The sequence below is a fragment of the Myotis brandtii genome, unplaced genomic scaffold (assembly GCF_000412655.1).
Source record: "Myotis brandtii unplaced genomic scaffold, ASM41265v1 scaffold343, whole genome shotgun sequence".
Lineage (NCBI taxonomy): Eukaryota > Metazoa > Chordata > Mammalia > Chiroptera > Vespertilionidae > Myotis > Myotis brandtii.
Genome location: NW_005363209.1, coordinates 2,791,394 through 2,806,988, shown reverse-complemented (window position 1 = coordinate 2,806,988; position 15,595 = coordinate 2,791,394). Strand labels below are relative to the sequence as shown.

The window sequence follows — 15,595 nt, the reverse complement described above, 5'->3', positions numbered from 1 at the left end:
CCAAGTAATGAATTCCCAACCTTTGCATAGGATCATTGGGATTAAATGAGATAACGGTTATAACAGCTGTCTTTTATCCAGAAAGATATGTCTATGTGTGAGGCAGTTTCTAAAACACTTTGATTTAGCTCATTTAATTGTTGAAACAATCCTATGAGGTAAGGATTGAAATTATTCCCATCTGTGGAGACTGTATAATAAAATCCTCAGCGTGGAATCTGCCACATAGTAAATGCTCACTAATACTAATTATCTACTTTATCAGTCCTTTTCTGTTAGAATCGTACCTTCCAAAAACATCCCCAAAGCAGAAACAATTCTTGATAGGCAGGCTGTTTGCTTACACTGTGGAGGTAAGGGACCTCCCCCTTTTTATAATCCTTATCCGAGGATATTGATTTGTGAGCGAGAGCAAGGGAGAGAGAAACATGGATCAGTTGCCTCCTGTACATGCCCTGACCGGGGATTGGGTTGTTCTGGACAACGCTCCAACCAACTGAGCTACCCGGCTGGGCAGGACCTACCATTTTTAAAGGGACTAAGAGTGTCAGACTGAAGACCAAAATTTGACCTCCACCTACACTGCCATTCTGCTCAGCTCCCAATGCTGGTGACTTCTAAGGCTGCAGGGCTCGAACACAGTGACAGAGTCATGAAGAAAAAGGAGGAAGTGAAAGGATGTGTACCAGGATGGCCAAGACAAGCTACTGGGCTGATTCAACATCTCAGCAAGACTTTTCTATTTTCAATTTCTTTTTTCATTTGAGTTACTTTAATCCTAATCCACTTAATAAATTGCATTTAGACTTTCTTCACTTTGAATTCTTTGTCTCACAGCTATACTTCCCTCTGTCATGAGGAGAAGAGATATTGTACTATGGAAAAAGTCTTGGACCAGAGGCCAAATATATGATTTGAAGTTCCTGCTGTTCCTACTGTATCACTAAATATGTGGTATTAGTAGTAATTTAACTTTACATACCCATTTCATAATTATATCGAGCTATACTAGTAAAATGAGACTGTCAGATTAGATGATCACAAAGATACCTTGCAGCTAAAAATTGTCTTAATTATTTTCCATTATCATCAATGCAAATGCTAAAAATCTCTTTATCTTTAGTTGATGTAAGACTTTCAAATATTTCCATTGTCAACTACCTGACAATCATTAATTAAAGGAACTGTAACTCCAGGCTTTGAATAATGTCATCATTTTTAGAAATAATTACTTATGAATCTTAATTCCTCATTTGATTTACTATTTAACAGAGATATAAATGGAAGGAATATGAATTACAATATGTAAGTGTTCCGTAGCCCTATCTATATGCTAATTATTTAATATACTAAACATGTTTAAAAAGCATCAATCCCCCTTCTCATCACTGAATGAGAGTTGGCTTTTGAACTTAATCTATGTTTGCTTCACATTGACTCCTACTGTTAGGAATTCATAAAATCACAGAGTGAAAAAAATACTATATTTCTTTGCCTTAAGGATCTCATTTATATTTGGATTTCACAGAACTGTCATCTATAAACAAACAATCAAATAAAAATTACTTTGCACTTTCCCTAGCTTTGGGATTTCTGAAGGATCTGAGTAATTCATACCACAAGGAGCAGAAACCCCAGTCTCTCAAAGCATTGACCTTATTGCTTGGAAATTTCCAGATATTGGGAGTTTGGGCATTGTCATACCATATTGTATATGAAGATAGAAAATGTGTCTCTTTCCACTCCATGGAAAGAAAGAAAGAAAGAAAGAAAGAAAGAAAGAAAGAAAGAAAGAAAGAAAGAAAGAAAGAAAGAAAGAAAGAAAGAAAGGAAGAAAGAAAGAAAGAAAGAAAGAAAGACCATATAAAGTCAGGATGTTTGCTTGAACTCTCATTCATTCATTTACTTTTTCCCCTACTCAATTAGTAGATATTTATGCCTTCCATGTACCAGAAGCTATCCTAGGTAGCTAGAATAGAAAGTCAAAATAAATTTGGTTAATGCCTCTATGAAGCTCGGGTGTAATAGGGGAGAAATACAGGCAAATTCACTATGGCCTCATTATAATGCAAGTATATCAGAAAGATGCACAGCAGCTAGAGAAGCACAAAGGAGGAACGGCTTTTTGAATATAAAATCTTTTAAAGCATATATTATTCAGCAGGATTTGTACCTTACTTTACCACTTTTTTTATGAGTTCATTAAGGAAGCTTAATTGTATTTGTGGGAATGCACATCTATAACACTGTGCCACATACACAAAGGAACTTAAAAATATTCAATGAGCATTTGTTATATGCAAAGTTTTATATCAGCTAGTTTGTCATGTGTAAGAAAAAAGTGGAATTTCAGGACACAGGCACAATGGAAATTAAGAAAATGAAAATGAGTGAAAATCACTTACTCCAAAAAAGAACACCTGAAAAAATATGTTTTCAGAAATTGAAGGTCACAGAGGGGCAAAGCACATCAGAGAAAATGAGTTTCTTAATCTCATGGAGCCAGATTTGCCTAATGAGCATATAGCTTATGACAAAATAATTGTCCAGTAATTACTCTAAAAGATGGAACAAAATCAAAATTAAAATGGAGCAAATTGCCTTTTGCATTGTGGCCAATGACAAGCAGTGACACATTCATGCTGCAAAATACCACTTACTTTTTGACTGATGGCTCAGTGGTTAAGTGAAAAAATTATACCATGTAAAATCTCCTACAACCCTGTCCCTCAAAGGAAGTACAAAGCTTATTATTGTCACTACTATATGTGAAAATTTTATAATCAGTAATAAAAAATATATGCCTTAAGCCATATACATGTATGTGTAACAAATATTACAATTCACAATTACTGAGTGCTTGCTATGTGCCAGGACCTGTTCTGGATAATTTACATGTATCAATTCATTTTACATGCACAAATCTAGCATGTAGCTAATTTATATATAAATAACTGACTAAATATAGTAATGGATTAGATGTCAGGTTAAGGGAGTGAAAGACATAAACAATGATTTTCAATTAGAAGCTTACACAGGTATAAGGGTGATATGGCTATTTGCAGAGATATGGAAAACAGGAGCCATGTTTGGGAGGGTGAGGGTTCTTTAACAACAGATATGGGAACTATGGTTATATTTAAATTCTAATGGAAAAACAACAATTAGAAACACAGAAATTGAACATTTAGGAAAAATCAAGATTAATAAGTGGAATGAGGTTATTTTTTCTTATTTAGATTCCAGAATTATGAGGAGGGAGCAGTCTTCATTTTCCACTGTGGTAGGAGAGGAAGAAACAAGTGAGCTCTCTTTTAATCTAGTCTCTTTTTAAAAATATATTTTTTAAATTAATTTCAGAGAAGGGAGAGGGAGAGAGAGATAGAAACATCAATGATGAGAGAGAATCATTGATGGGCTGCCTCCTGCAAGCCCCCTACTGGGGATCGAGCCTGCAACCCAAGCATGTGCCCTAACCAGGAATTGAACCGTGACCCCCTGGTTCATAGGTGGACACTCAACCACTGAGGCACACCGGCGGGGCAAATATAGTCTCTTTTGACAGACAGCCTCCATTTTCTCTATTCGCCAAGAGTGGCACTTTGTTTTGAGCATTCAACTACTCGGTAAACTAAATATTCAAAAAAAGTATTTATCACTTCTTTGGGTCATTGAGGCTGGGGAGAAAGATGCCAATGGGGCCAGTTTAATTGTGTAATACAGTGGAAGTTCTCCCCTCCATGGATTGGTGAATTTGTATCTCTAAGATTGAGGGTTTCTCACTGGTGAATTCTTTTCTTCTAAATTCCTCCTTTCCACCTTTCCTCTAATATTATCTTCTGTTAATCATGCTAATCAGTTCATGTTCAGATTATTCAGATGCAAGTTGATTAAACTTGCTTCTTTCCTACAATCTTTTAGCCACACTTTTTATCATATTGCCTCTGAGGCTGTTGAGTCTTTGTGGCTCATGCTTTCTATGTTAGTTCTTACTGGCCTATTCTCTGATTATAGATTTAACTTGAAGTTTCAGAAGCTCCACATTAACTACAGTGATGTGTTTTTATTTAATCCTCGTAAAGCTGATGCTAATTAGTTTCACATGAGTTCAAAAGATGATCAGCCTGCAAAATTCGGTGTGATTCAGAAACTGTTGTCATGGCAATGCCCCATCTAATACAGTGTTTACCTCCTTAGATAGATATTCTTTCTTCTATTCCTGCAACCTTCTTCTTAAAACTAGTATCCGTGAGCATCCTTTGGTATGCATGATGTTGTTCTGTTTCTGTTTTCAGAACTGTAAGAGCAGGAATTTCATGTTGAGGGAAAGGTTGAAGGAAAGAGCCAAGGAAGGTAGAGCAGTTTGTTTCCTATAGATTCACTGTCTTGCCCTGCAAACTGGACTAGAGCTACCACTGTCAGCAGTTAGAGGACCCGAAGTTAAGGGAATGTTCTGGGAGAGATGTATTATCTCAGCACAGTCAAAGCTACTGGAGACAGAAAGATTGGTTCAAACAGCCAATTTTCCACTGAAATGGGAACCCAAAAAACTCTGACACCCTGGGGTTAGAGGTCAGGGAAAGCTGGATTTGGTATTCAAGGCCCACATACTCGATGGGTAGGACCAGAGATGAAGCTGCATCAAATGGTTCTCAGACTTGTGGTAGCCGAAGGATGAAGGACAAACAGAGTGGACGGTGACTGCTGCTGCCAGACAGATGGAACTCCCGCCCTCTTTTATGGACACAACTGAGGGACACCTGGAAGAAAAGTTTCCAGACCAATGGAGGTCAAACTATTATAATATGGTCATTAAAAACACATGACTTTATTGTAGTAGTCTGGTGTGATCCAGGGAATCTGGCATAAAAAATTTATAGAGAAGGAATTTTTTTATTCCATTTTAAGTAACAGATTAAAAACTCATAAATTCTTTAGAAATGTTAACTGATGACATTATGTGAACACACTCTAAGATATAACTCAAATTTTAATTAACTTAATCATTTCCTTCCTCTACCTTTATTGTTTTGGGGCAACTAGGCCCATTGAGGTAAGTTAATTTTTTTTAATATACTTTTATTGATTTCAGAGAGGAAGGGAGAGAGAGAGAGAGAGAGAGAGAGAGAGAGAGAGAGAGACATCAGTGGTGAGAGAGAATCATTGATTGGCTGCCTCCTGCATGACCTGGGGGTTGAGCCTGCAGCCCGGTCCTGTGCCCTGACCAGGAATTGAACTGTGACCTCCTGGTTCATAGATAGATGCTCAACCACTAAGCCATACCACCCGAGCGAGGTAAGTTAAATTTTTAAGCTGACACAGGAAAGCAGCATATAAGGAATTCATCTGAAACAGTGTGGATATCGAAAACAGAGCTATCACAGAGGCCTTGATTTAGCAATTGCAAATGTGTCAATAATTTTTGATATTTCTTGATTTGCATTATAGATACTCCAGCAATAAAACAAAGCTAGACTTCTCCCTCTTCTCATTCATCACTCCATAGTCTCTTAAGGACAGGAAGAGAATTATCTAAAACTTCTAGTATTCTGGATCCATCGTTCCTAGCCACTAGTGTCCAGAATAAGAGCAGGGAGGGAGTATTGGTGAATCCAATTTGTTCTAATGAACAACAACTCCAAAGTAATAGAGTTATATATACATTTTCATTCATAAAATTATTTGCAATTGTAAGCTGGCATTTATATTTTTAAAATGTATCGTTAAAGCAACACCTTTTGGGGTCTAACTATGAGTGTCCACATCTTAATTGATCACTTACTATGTGACGTGAGACAAATAGATGCACATCAATTTCCTCATTTGTAAAAATGTATGTAATTGTAATATACATTTCAACTGGTTATTTTGGGATCTAAAGGAGTTGATATTTGTTGAGTGCATACAACCATGTTTGGCACATAGAATGTGATACATACTTATTTGGTAAATAAATGAACAAAAAAATAATTTTTTTCCTGAAGATCAAGTGATTAAAATACACATAAAAGTCTTAACCTGGTGCTTATTGAGCAAATGCTCAATAATTGTTAGCTACTGGGTCACTAAAAAGCATTTGTTTATTGCAAGGATATGCCAAGCCTGACTGGGCACTTAGAGATTAAATCCTGAGGAAGACTACCCAATGTCACCCATATGAGCCTAGTTACAGTCAAACAGAGGCAACAGTACTAATCAAGTAACCACACAAATATAGGTGAACTTGCTACTGTGGTAAGTGCTATGCAAAAATGACACATGGTGCAATGAGACATGTACTTGGGGTCTTTGAATTAGTGGGGGAGGAGTGATGGGAGGTTTTCAGGAATCCCTTGATAAACAACTGTCAGAGCCGAGATCTGAAAAACGAAAAGGAGCAAATCAACATAGAGAGGAGGGGAACTGTTCCAGGGAATAGAGAGGGAAGAGCTGATGCAGTGACCATGCAAGAGGGCCAAGTGTGGTGATGCAGGCAATGCAACAGGGAGCTTGCCATGCACTCAGGCTGGGGACAGGGCTGTTTAAGCCACATTAAGACATAAGCAATTGGAATTCACTGAAGGGCCTTGGACAGAAGCATAAGGTGTTATCTGTGATTTGAAAAGATCACTCTCCTGCAGAGATTCTCAAAATTTAGTGCATGTCAGAATCACTTGAAGAACTATTTAAACTGATTGCCTCATCCCCGAGCTTCTGGTTCCATTTCTCTGAAGTTGGGTGTGAGAACTTGCATTCATAACAACATTTCCACGTTGATGCTAAAGCTGATGCTGTAGGTCTGAGGACCACACTTTGAGAACCACTGGTCTACTGCACTGTGAAGGAATTGAAAGCATCAAAAGTGAATGTTGGATGGACCACTTAAAAAACACTGTCAACAATCTATACAAAAGATAGATGTTTGACCCAGGGAAATGGAGAAAAGTCAACTAATCTAAGGAATATTTAGGAGGGAAACTTGTAAGGATTTGGTGCTGGGTCAGGTGTAGCTTTGAAGGACAGGAACAAACCAAGGATAATCCACTAGGTTAATTGCTCTGTTTTGTATATGAAAGGACAGAAGTCTCATCTTCAGAGTCAGGAATACATCTATATATATAAAAGCCTAAGTGACTGACCAACCAAACAACCGAAAGACTGGTCACTATGAAGCACACTGACCACCAGGGGGAAGATGCTCAATGCAGGAGCTTCCCACTGGTGGTCAGTGTGCTCCCACAGTGGGAGCACCGCTCAGCTGACTGGCGGGCCCCAGACACCGGGCTCACTGCTGGAGAGTGCAGCTGCAGGGGTGTAAGCCTCTGCCGCTTCCGTGGCAGCGTGCAGGCTCAGTAGGGCTCGGATGAGCGAGAGTAGTGCAGCGCCCAGCTGCCTGCCACTTTGTGCACTACTACATTCCTCCGGGGATGTCAGACTGCCGGTTTCGATCCCCGAAGGCCAAGCCTCTATGATAGCTCTGTTCTGGATAGCCACACTGTTTCAGATGAATTCCTTATATGCTGCTTTGCTGCATTAGCTTTAAAATTTAATGTACCTCACTCAGGTGATCTGGCTCAGGGATTGAACATCCACCTATGAACCAGGAGGTCACAGTTCAATTCCTGGTCAGTGCACATGCCCGGGTTGCAAGCTCAACCTCCAGGGTCGTGCAGGAGGCAGCCAATCAATGATTCTCTCTCATCATTGATGTCTCTCTCTCTCTCTCTCTCTCTCTCTCTCTCTCTCTCTCTACTAAAGGCCTGGTGCATGGATTCGTGCACTGTTGGGGTCCCTCGGCCTAGCCTGTGAGGATCGGGCCAAAACCGGCAGTCCAACAATCCCCCATGGGTCCTGGATTGCAAGAGGGTGTAGGCCAGGCTGAGGGACCCCACCAGTGCACGAATCCATGCACCAAGCCTCTAGTAGTAACGTATCAGGCCAAAATGAGAGGCCATTTTTAAAAAGGCTTCCATTGACTTTACCTACCTAGTTGCTATGGGCTAAAACGTGGCAATAATCATAGAAAGCACAGGTGTGGAAAGCCAAATGACGAAAGAGTGTTACACTCCAGGAAAGCCAGAAATCCTGTTCTGGGAAAATGCCAAAAAATGCAGCCCGGGCTCTGTTTGCAGTATTCTCTATGGGCAGGCAGCACACAAGCCAAGTTACTCCTGGGCTCAGCGTCAGGTCTGATTGTTCTAGCCTCAGCCGAAGCCCACAAACAGAGCTTCTAATTTAAATAAAGACAGCAATTAAGAATTAGTGATTAGGAGCAGAGAGTGAATAGATAAAAGATCAACCTAAAAAAAGGTTAATCCCTAAATTGAAAAGGAAATTTCAAAGACCATGAAAATGAAAGTGCCCGAGATGAAGAAGTTCACAGTGCAGGGAAACTGCAGCTGGCGGCTCGCCCACCACAGGGAACAAATGTCTGAGACAAAAATGAAAAAGAGAGAGGGGTGGGGGGAACAGAGAGATGTTTTTGAAAATTTCTAAGAAATATCCTTAAAGATGAAAATACTGCAGAAATAAGTCAGGGGATTCTAGTACGTGCCAGAGTATGTTGTGAGGAATAATCAGGGAAAGGCTTGGTGACTAAGACCGGCATTGTTGGTGCAGCGTCTCCAGTGTTTGGAGGAAGTACAGTGGGGCCTTGACTTACGAGTTTAGTTCGTTCCGTGACGGAGCTCGTAACTCAAATTACTCGTATGTCAAATCAAAAAGTGAACGAGTGAGACACGTGATGCTGGGCTGATGTTGTGGAGTTCACTGTGACGTTCGCTGCGCCAACTAGCGGTGGGGTATCTGAAGCTGGCTCATAACCCGAATTTTAGCTCGCAACTCAAAGCAAAACATCTGTGGAGAGACGGCTTGTATCTCGAAAAACTCGTTAGTCGGGACACTTGTAAGTCAATGCCCCACTGTAAAGCAGAGGCTTCCCCCTGGAGTACCAGACCCATGTCCAGAGGTCTTTAAGAGAGGTTCACAAACACACATTTGGTAGCATTCCAGAGATCAACCAGTATATTCTTGCCAAAGAGTGAATGGCACCTCTCCCAAAGGAAGGCGACATTTGGCTCAGGACCCAATGGGAGAACTGTGGAAACTCAGAGCAGGAAGGCCCGGGGGAAAGATTCCGTGGAATGTGAGGTGTCAAGGGAATCTTTAAGAGTGAAGCAATGAATATATACAATTTTGCAGTACTTTGAGGCCAAGTATATTTTGGTAGTACACAATGTATAAGGGTTATAGTTTTATTCTTGTAAAGGATCTTAGCATAAACATTGTAGGGAGAAGTAAAAGCAAAACAAAACAATAACAAGACAAACAACCCCCCACCCAAATAAATAAAGCAGAATCCCATACTGATACCATGATACTAAACACTATAATGATGACATGGGGAACAGATCGGTCTCTGAGCCTGCCTAAATAGAGTACTAGCTGTTCAGTTAGACACCACCTACCACCCAATATGTAAACTCTGGATGGAGTCCATGACTTAACATAAAGTGAAGAGAGTTGTTTGCTGTTTTGAGAATTTATATATCATTTATTTTTAATCCAAATACTCATGGGTATATTTTGAAGTATTCAATTATACATTTCACATCCTGCAGAAAGTGAAACAAGAGGGGAGTTTTGGGTTTTTTATTAACATTATTATTATTTTGCTTAATTAAGGAATTTTATGTGTTTGTTTCAAGCACTAAAAACAATTATAACTAATGTAAACAAAACGGAAATAATTGCAAGCCTCATGGAGTAGCTCTTGGAACTGAAGAAATACCTGAAAAACCAATACCTGAAGGCAGGATCCTGGGGAGCTCCTTGGACCAGGGTAGCAGAGTTCACTAAGTTGCCTTCTCAGAGAATCCTACTGTGATTAATTCGACCCAACGTTTCCCCCTGGGAGCCCTTCAATTCCAAATTCAAAGTCCCAGAGAGAGAGTTTGAATGACCTGGCTCCCTGCTCAGCACTGCTTGGGAAAGGGGGAGACAGCATTCTCTGTAGCCCCAAAGACTGCACACAGGAGAGGAGAGGTAGTGTTCCAGTAGGAAACTGGGGTGCTATTATCAGAAAAAGAGACAGTAATTGCCAGGTAGTAAAAATCAGCAAATATCTGCTATAGAATCCTTTAAGTACAATTTGCTTATAGAGTAACCTTTTACAAAAAGACTGATTCCATAAACAACTGAAAGACGCTGATCCTTATATTCATCAGAATTTTGTATTATATGTTTTATCCAGAGATTATTAATAATGAGTTATGTTTTAAATGTAGAAGTGATTGTGCATTGTTAGAAATGATGATAATTTGCATAGAAATCAAATGGGATCTATTATTTCAAGAGTTTCAGCTGAGAGCTCTGATTCTTGTCCAATTAACAGGGAATAATAACATAATCACAAACACAGAATGCATTCTGTGTGGCACTATCAGAAGCACTTTACAAATTTCATTTTATTTAACAGGGGAAAAGTCACAATGTGGTATTTTTAAACTATTTATAACTTTAGTCCACCTACTAATTTGTCAATGATTCATTTCCGGTCTTTGCGGTTGGTCTGAGTTGATAGAAAGATCCACAAGTGGATCCAAAGTTCTGTTCAAATGGTCTATGATCTCTACACAGTTTTACCATGGATAAAACGTCTCACCTTATCAAGGAATAGTTTGATTGTGCACCCAAACCACCAATAGAGAATATAGGTACCTCACAATGATTGCCAAACACATTGACACAAGAACTCCTAAGAGTATAGGGAAAATCTCTTCCACCCCCACATGCCTGCTTGTGTGAGACAGACAGGTGGGTTGAAGAAGTAGGTGTTGCGTACAACCTATAAAGTCCTAAGTGGCAAGTTACAAGCCCACTGTCCTATTCTAGCATACAGTTTAAGGCAAGTATTAGATTCTGTTCTACAGTATAGTGTACTCTATTTTAATTAATTTATTTTTATTAATTTATATTTATTGTTGAAAGTATTACAGCTGTCCCCCTTTTTTTTTACCATTGAACCCCTCCACCCTACACGCCCCCAGGACTTCACCACACTTTTGTCTGTGTGCATAGGCTATGCATATTTTCATATAAGTTCTTTGGTTAATCTCTCCCCACCCACCCATCCACCCTGCCCCCCACTTTCCCTCTGAAATTCGTCAATCTGTTCCATGCTTCTGTGTTTCTGGATCTATTTTGTTCATCATTTTATTTTGTTCAATGGATTCCACATATGAGTGAGATCATGTGATACTTGTCTTTCTCTAACTGACTTATTTCACTTAGCATAATACTCTCCTCATCCCTCCATGCTGTATCAAAGGGTAAGAGATCCTTCTTTTTTATAGCTGCATAGTATTCCATTATGTAAATGTACCACAGCTTTTTTATCCTCTCATCTACTGATGGTCACTTGGACTGTTTCCAGATCTTAGCTATTGTAAATGGTGCTGCTATGAACATAGGGGTGCATATATCCTTTCTGATTGGTGTTTCTGATTTCTTGGAATACATTCCTACAAGTGAGGTTACTGGGTCAAATGGGAATTCCATTTTTAATTTTTTGATGAAACTCCATACTGTTTTCCACAGTGGCTGCACCAGTCTGCGTTCCCATCAGCAGTGTACTAGGGTTCCCTTTTCTCCACATCCTTGCCAGCTTTTGTCATTTGTTGATTATTAATGATAACCATTCTGACATGTGTGATGTGACACCTCATTTAATTTAAAATATACATACACACATATAACAACAACAAAAACTTAAAGTAGAATTACCATTTCTTGAAGAAGCCCCTGTTCTCCTTGGTTTCACAATTCTCTCCCTAATACCTTTAAGTATAATTATGGCTTGAGAAGCACAACTTGAACCCTTTTTTATTACAAACTATCTTCCATTCTTTAATACTCAGTAGAACAATTGGAAGGTATGACTGAAGGTTGTGTTTTAATGGAAAACAGAATCATATGCATACCAAGTTTTATAAAGTAGTACTTTTACTAAAGATTCTGTTATTTTTAATGCTAACATCTTTAAATTACATTTTTCCTAGTATTTGAAACTATTAAAATAATTGAAAAAGTTTAATTATATGATTTGCTATTGCAGTTTGCTTTATGCTATACACTTACTGTCTCTGGTGAGTTCTATCCTGACACACCTCCAGATGCTTTAAAAATAGGTTCTATTGATAAACAGTTGAAGGCATGTTGAGTATCCAATTATTAGGAATAGGTGAAAAGATTCTTGTCAAGGGGATGCCAATTTGGCTCCAAGAGGCCAACTTTTCTGACAGTTTTCTGTACAAAGCAGGGGTTACTGAGTAACTGCTCCTCCTGTTTGGTACTTAACCCTGACAGCAGTTAAAAGGTGAGGGGAGAGGGTGTGCAGAGAGTTAACAAGAAGAACCCTAAGTAATACAAAATGTCCAGGAAGCAGGGGAACCTGAAAGGCACACAGTGGGGGGAACATTGTTTCTGCCTGGTGATTAGTTCCTTCTCATTTGGCAAAAAAAAAGGGGGGGGGGACTAAAATGTGCTCGATTGATGCCAACTTTGAGACATGACAGAGAGGCAAAACTGGGAGATTTTGCTCATCTAGTGATAGGAATACCTGCATGTCAATTTTAATGGTAATTATTCTGTTGAGAAATATATGTTAAATGTATCGAGAAATCAACTACGTATATATTCATTCATTCATACTTGGTTCATTTTGGTTTTTCTAGCTACCAAGCATTTTACCTTGCACATAGTTGGGGATTCATCAGTCATTCAGGTAACATATACAGCATTTATTAAGCACCTGCTATTTTCGGGTGATGAAGATACAACAGTGAAGAAACAAAGACCGTCACGAAGCTTCCATTCTGGTATCTCCAAGATGATTGCATTCTCTGGCTGCAACCCAAGGAATCAGTGATATAAAGTATAGTTATCAAATGCCCAGACTCCGGAGCCAGATGGCCTGCGTTTGAATGTGCTCTGCCGTTTACTAACTGTGTGAACCTGGGCAAGTTTCTTAACCATTCTGGGTCCCAGACTCTTCATCAATAAAACTGGAATATAATAAGGTAATTTATGTGCTCACATATATATGTATAGATGTTAATGTATATATATTAATGTAAGTGCTCAGATCAACATTTGGCACTAATAAGCACCATATAAGTGTCAAATATTTTTCTTATTTAGGGAAATTGATCTAAATTTAATTCATGGGTAAAGAGTCGTCCTTTATTATAGAGAAAATGGTACAGACCAGGAATGTCAAGACAATAAAATTTGAGGTGCTAATGTACCTCAATGGATTATTGGTGTTTGCATTATTTGTTTAAAGAAAGCAAGAGAGAGCATAACTCAATGCTTAAGCTAGTGATATATCTCTGGCCCTCAATATCCTCCGCTGTAAAGAAGAGGTGATAAAAGATTTCCATGATAAAGGCTCTATGAGAATTAAAAGAAATGATGTGTGCAAAGTGCTCAGCACAGGCCTAGCGGAGAATGAACATTTATTAAACAGTGGCTATTAAAGTTTAACCTGATTATTTTAAATTGACATCATCTATTTAGATAGTTTCTGCCATTGCATTTCAACTAAAAAAGGACTTATGGAAATTTTCAATGAGGGCACTTCTAAAAATCCTTAAACATTGGTCACATAGAGAAAAACAATAACAACACTGCAGTGCTTAATCAAATCATGTCTACCAAAGGTTAATATCACTCCATTAAAAAGGGGATCCTCCTAATAAATGTTCTCAGTCTGTAGATCCCAGTAGTGTCAAATGTAACTAAACTGCCATAAACCTGTTCATGAATTGCATCATGATTTTCAATATTTTTTATTGCTACATTTTTGTATTTTTGCAACTGTGTTCATAAGTGAAATACAACTTTTTTTAGCTTTTCATATCTTCTTTTGTCAACAAGATAATAATTGGCTTCATATAATGAGTTAAGCTTCTTTATTTATTTTTCTGTTTTCTAGAATAATTTTTTAAGTGACAGCAGTGTTCTTTACTCATTGAATTGTTGATATCACTCTGGCAAAACTATCTAGCTCTAGTATTTGTTTTTAGTTAGCATTTATGAATACCATTTCTTTAATTGTTATTTGTTTAATCATAGTTTCTGATTAGAATTGGTATTTTTCTATTTGTGCAGAAACAACCATTTATTTCATCAGTTTTTCAAATGTATTACCATAAAATTGCTTCAAATAGTCATTTTTAGTTTTTTTATGATAAACCAATATTACTTACTCTTTTTAGATATTTAATTTGATTTTTCTCTTCTTGATTATTACACTTACCTAAAGTTTACCTTAATATCTTTCCAGTTTTATAAAATTATAATTGACATATAAAATAGTATTAGTTTAAGTCATACAACAAATAACTTAAAATATGTATATATTGTGAAATTATTACCACAATAAGTTTAGTTAACATTCATCATCTCACACAGTTATATGTGATATTAATTCTCTCAAATCTCTGCTCTCAATTTCAATGATTTCTATCCACACCTTAATCCTTTATTTCTTATTTCTTTGCACCATTGTTGAGTACAGCTTGTTGAGTGACCAATTTGTTAATTAATTTCCTGAAAACTGTGCAAATCTATACATTTTCTTATACGTACTGTTTTAACTACATATTACAAAACTTGACAAGTAGTACCATCAATGTCATTTAGTCCTAAAGAGTTGAGATTTCCTTCATATTCATTCTGATTTTCTCTATCACTCGGTGGTTAATTAATAGTTCCTGACATATTTAGAATATACTCTTTTCTTTTCCTTTGTTAATGACTTCATAGGTCTGAAGCTAATTCTGACAGCAAGTCTCAGTTTCTGATTCCAATAATTCTTCTTTAGTGGTGTGTCTAGGATAAAATGTCCAGAATCTTTTGACTCACAAAATCAAGCTTTGCCATATAGAAAATATCATAGGTTTTAAGAAAACTATATAATAAAATATAGGACTTTTAAAAATGTTTACATAAACTTAGGTATTTAAATAAGAACAATTCCTCATTTTTTCTTTAAGTAACATCTAATGTTTCTACACTAGTTTTGATCAAGATTTTGAAATATTTTAAAGAATTTGAAATTGAAAGGCCATATTTTGTTGAGAAGAATAATGAGTTTCAGAGACAGTTTTGTAAACATATTTTATCTTTGTGTTTATATTCATAAAGAGCCATCAATGGCAAAGAGGAAAAACCTTGACCATAATTCTATTAAGAAAAATTAAAAGCCTTGATTCATCTTTTTAACCTGCAATCTGCTAAAATTCATACGATCAATACTGTTCTCCATGAAATTTAATTCTTCCCTTTTGATAATTCATTTATTGTTATTTTTATAATATTAATATCATTTTTAAATTTATTTTTATTTTTGAAAGTATTACAGATGTCCCTCCCCACCCCCCCCCATTGACCTCCTTTACTCTCCTCCCATAGCCTCCCCATGCCTTCCCTGTACTATTGTCTGTCCATAGGCTATGCATATATGCATATAAGTTCATTGGTTAATCTCCTTCCGTGCCCCCATCTTCCCTCTGAAATACATCAGTCTGTTGCTTGCATCAATGTCTCTGGG

General features: G+C 37.6%; 1 protein-coding gene across 1 annotated transcript in view; it reads left to right on the top strand.

Annotated features, from left to right (window-relative positions):
- FUT9 (fucosyltransferase 9 (alpha (1,3) fucosyltransferase)) overlaps nt 1-15,595 on the top strand; it is a 152,294-nt gene that overhangs the window by 134,510 nt on the left and 2,189 nt on the right. Inside the window, exon 3 of the mRNA XM_005871476.2 lies at nt 12,714-13,058. The gene's annotated coding sequence lies outside the window, so the exon portion shown is untranslated. The remainder of the gene's footprint in view (nt 1-12,713; nt 13,059-15,595) is intronic.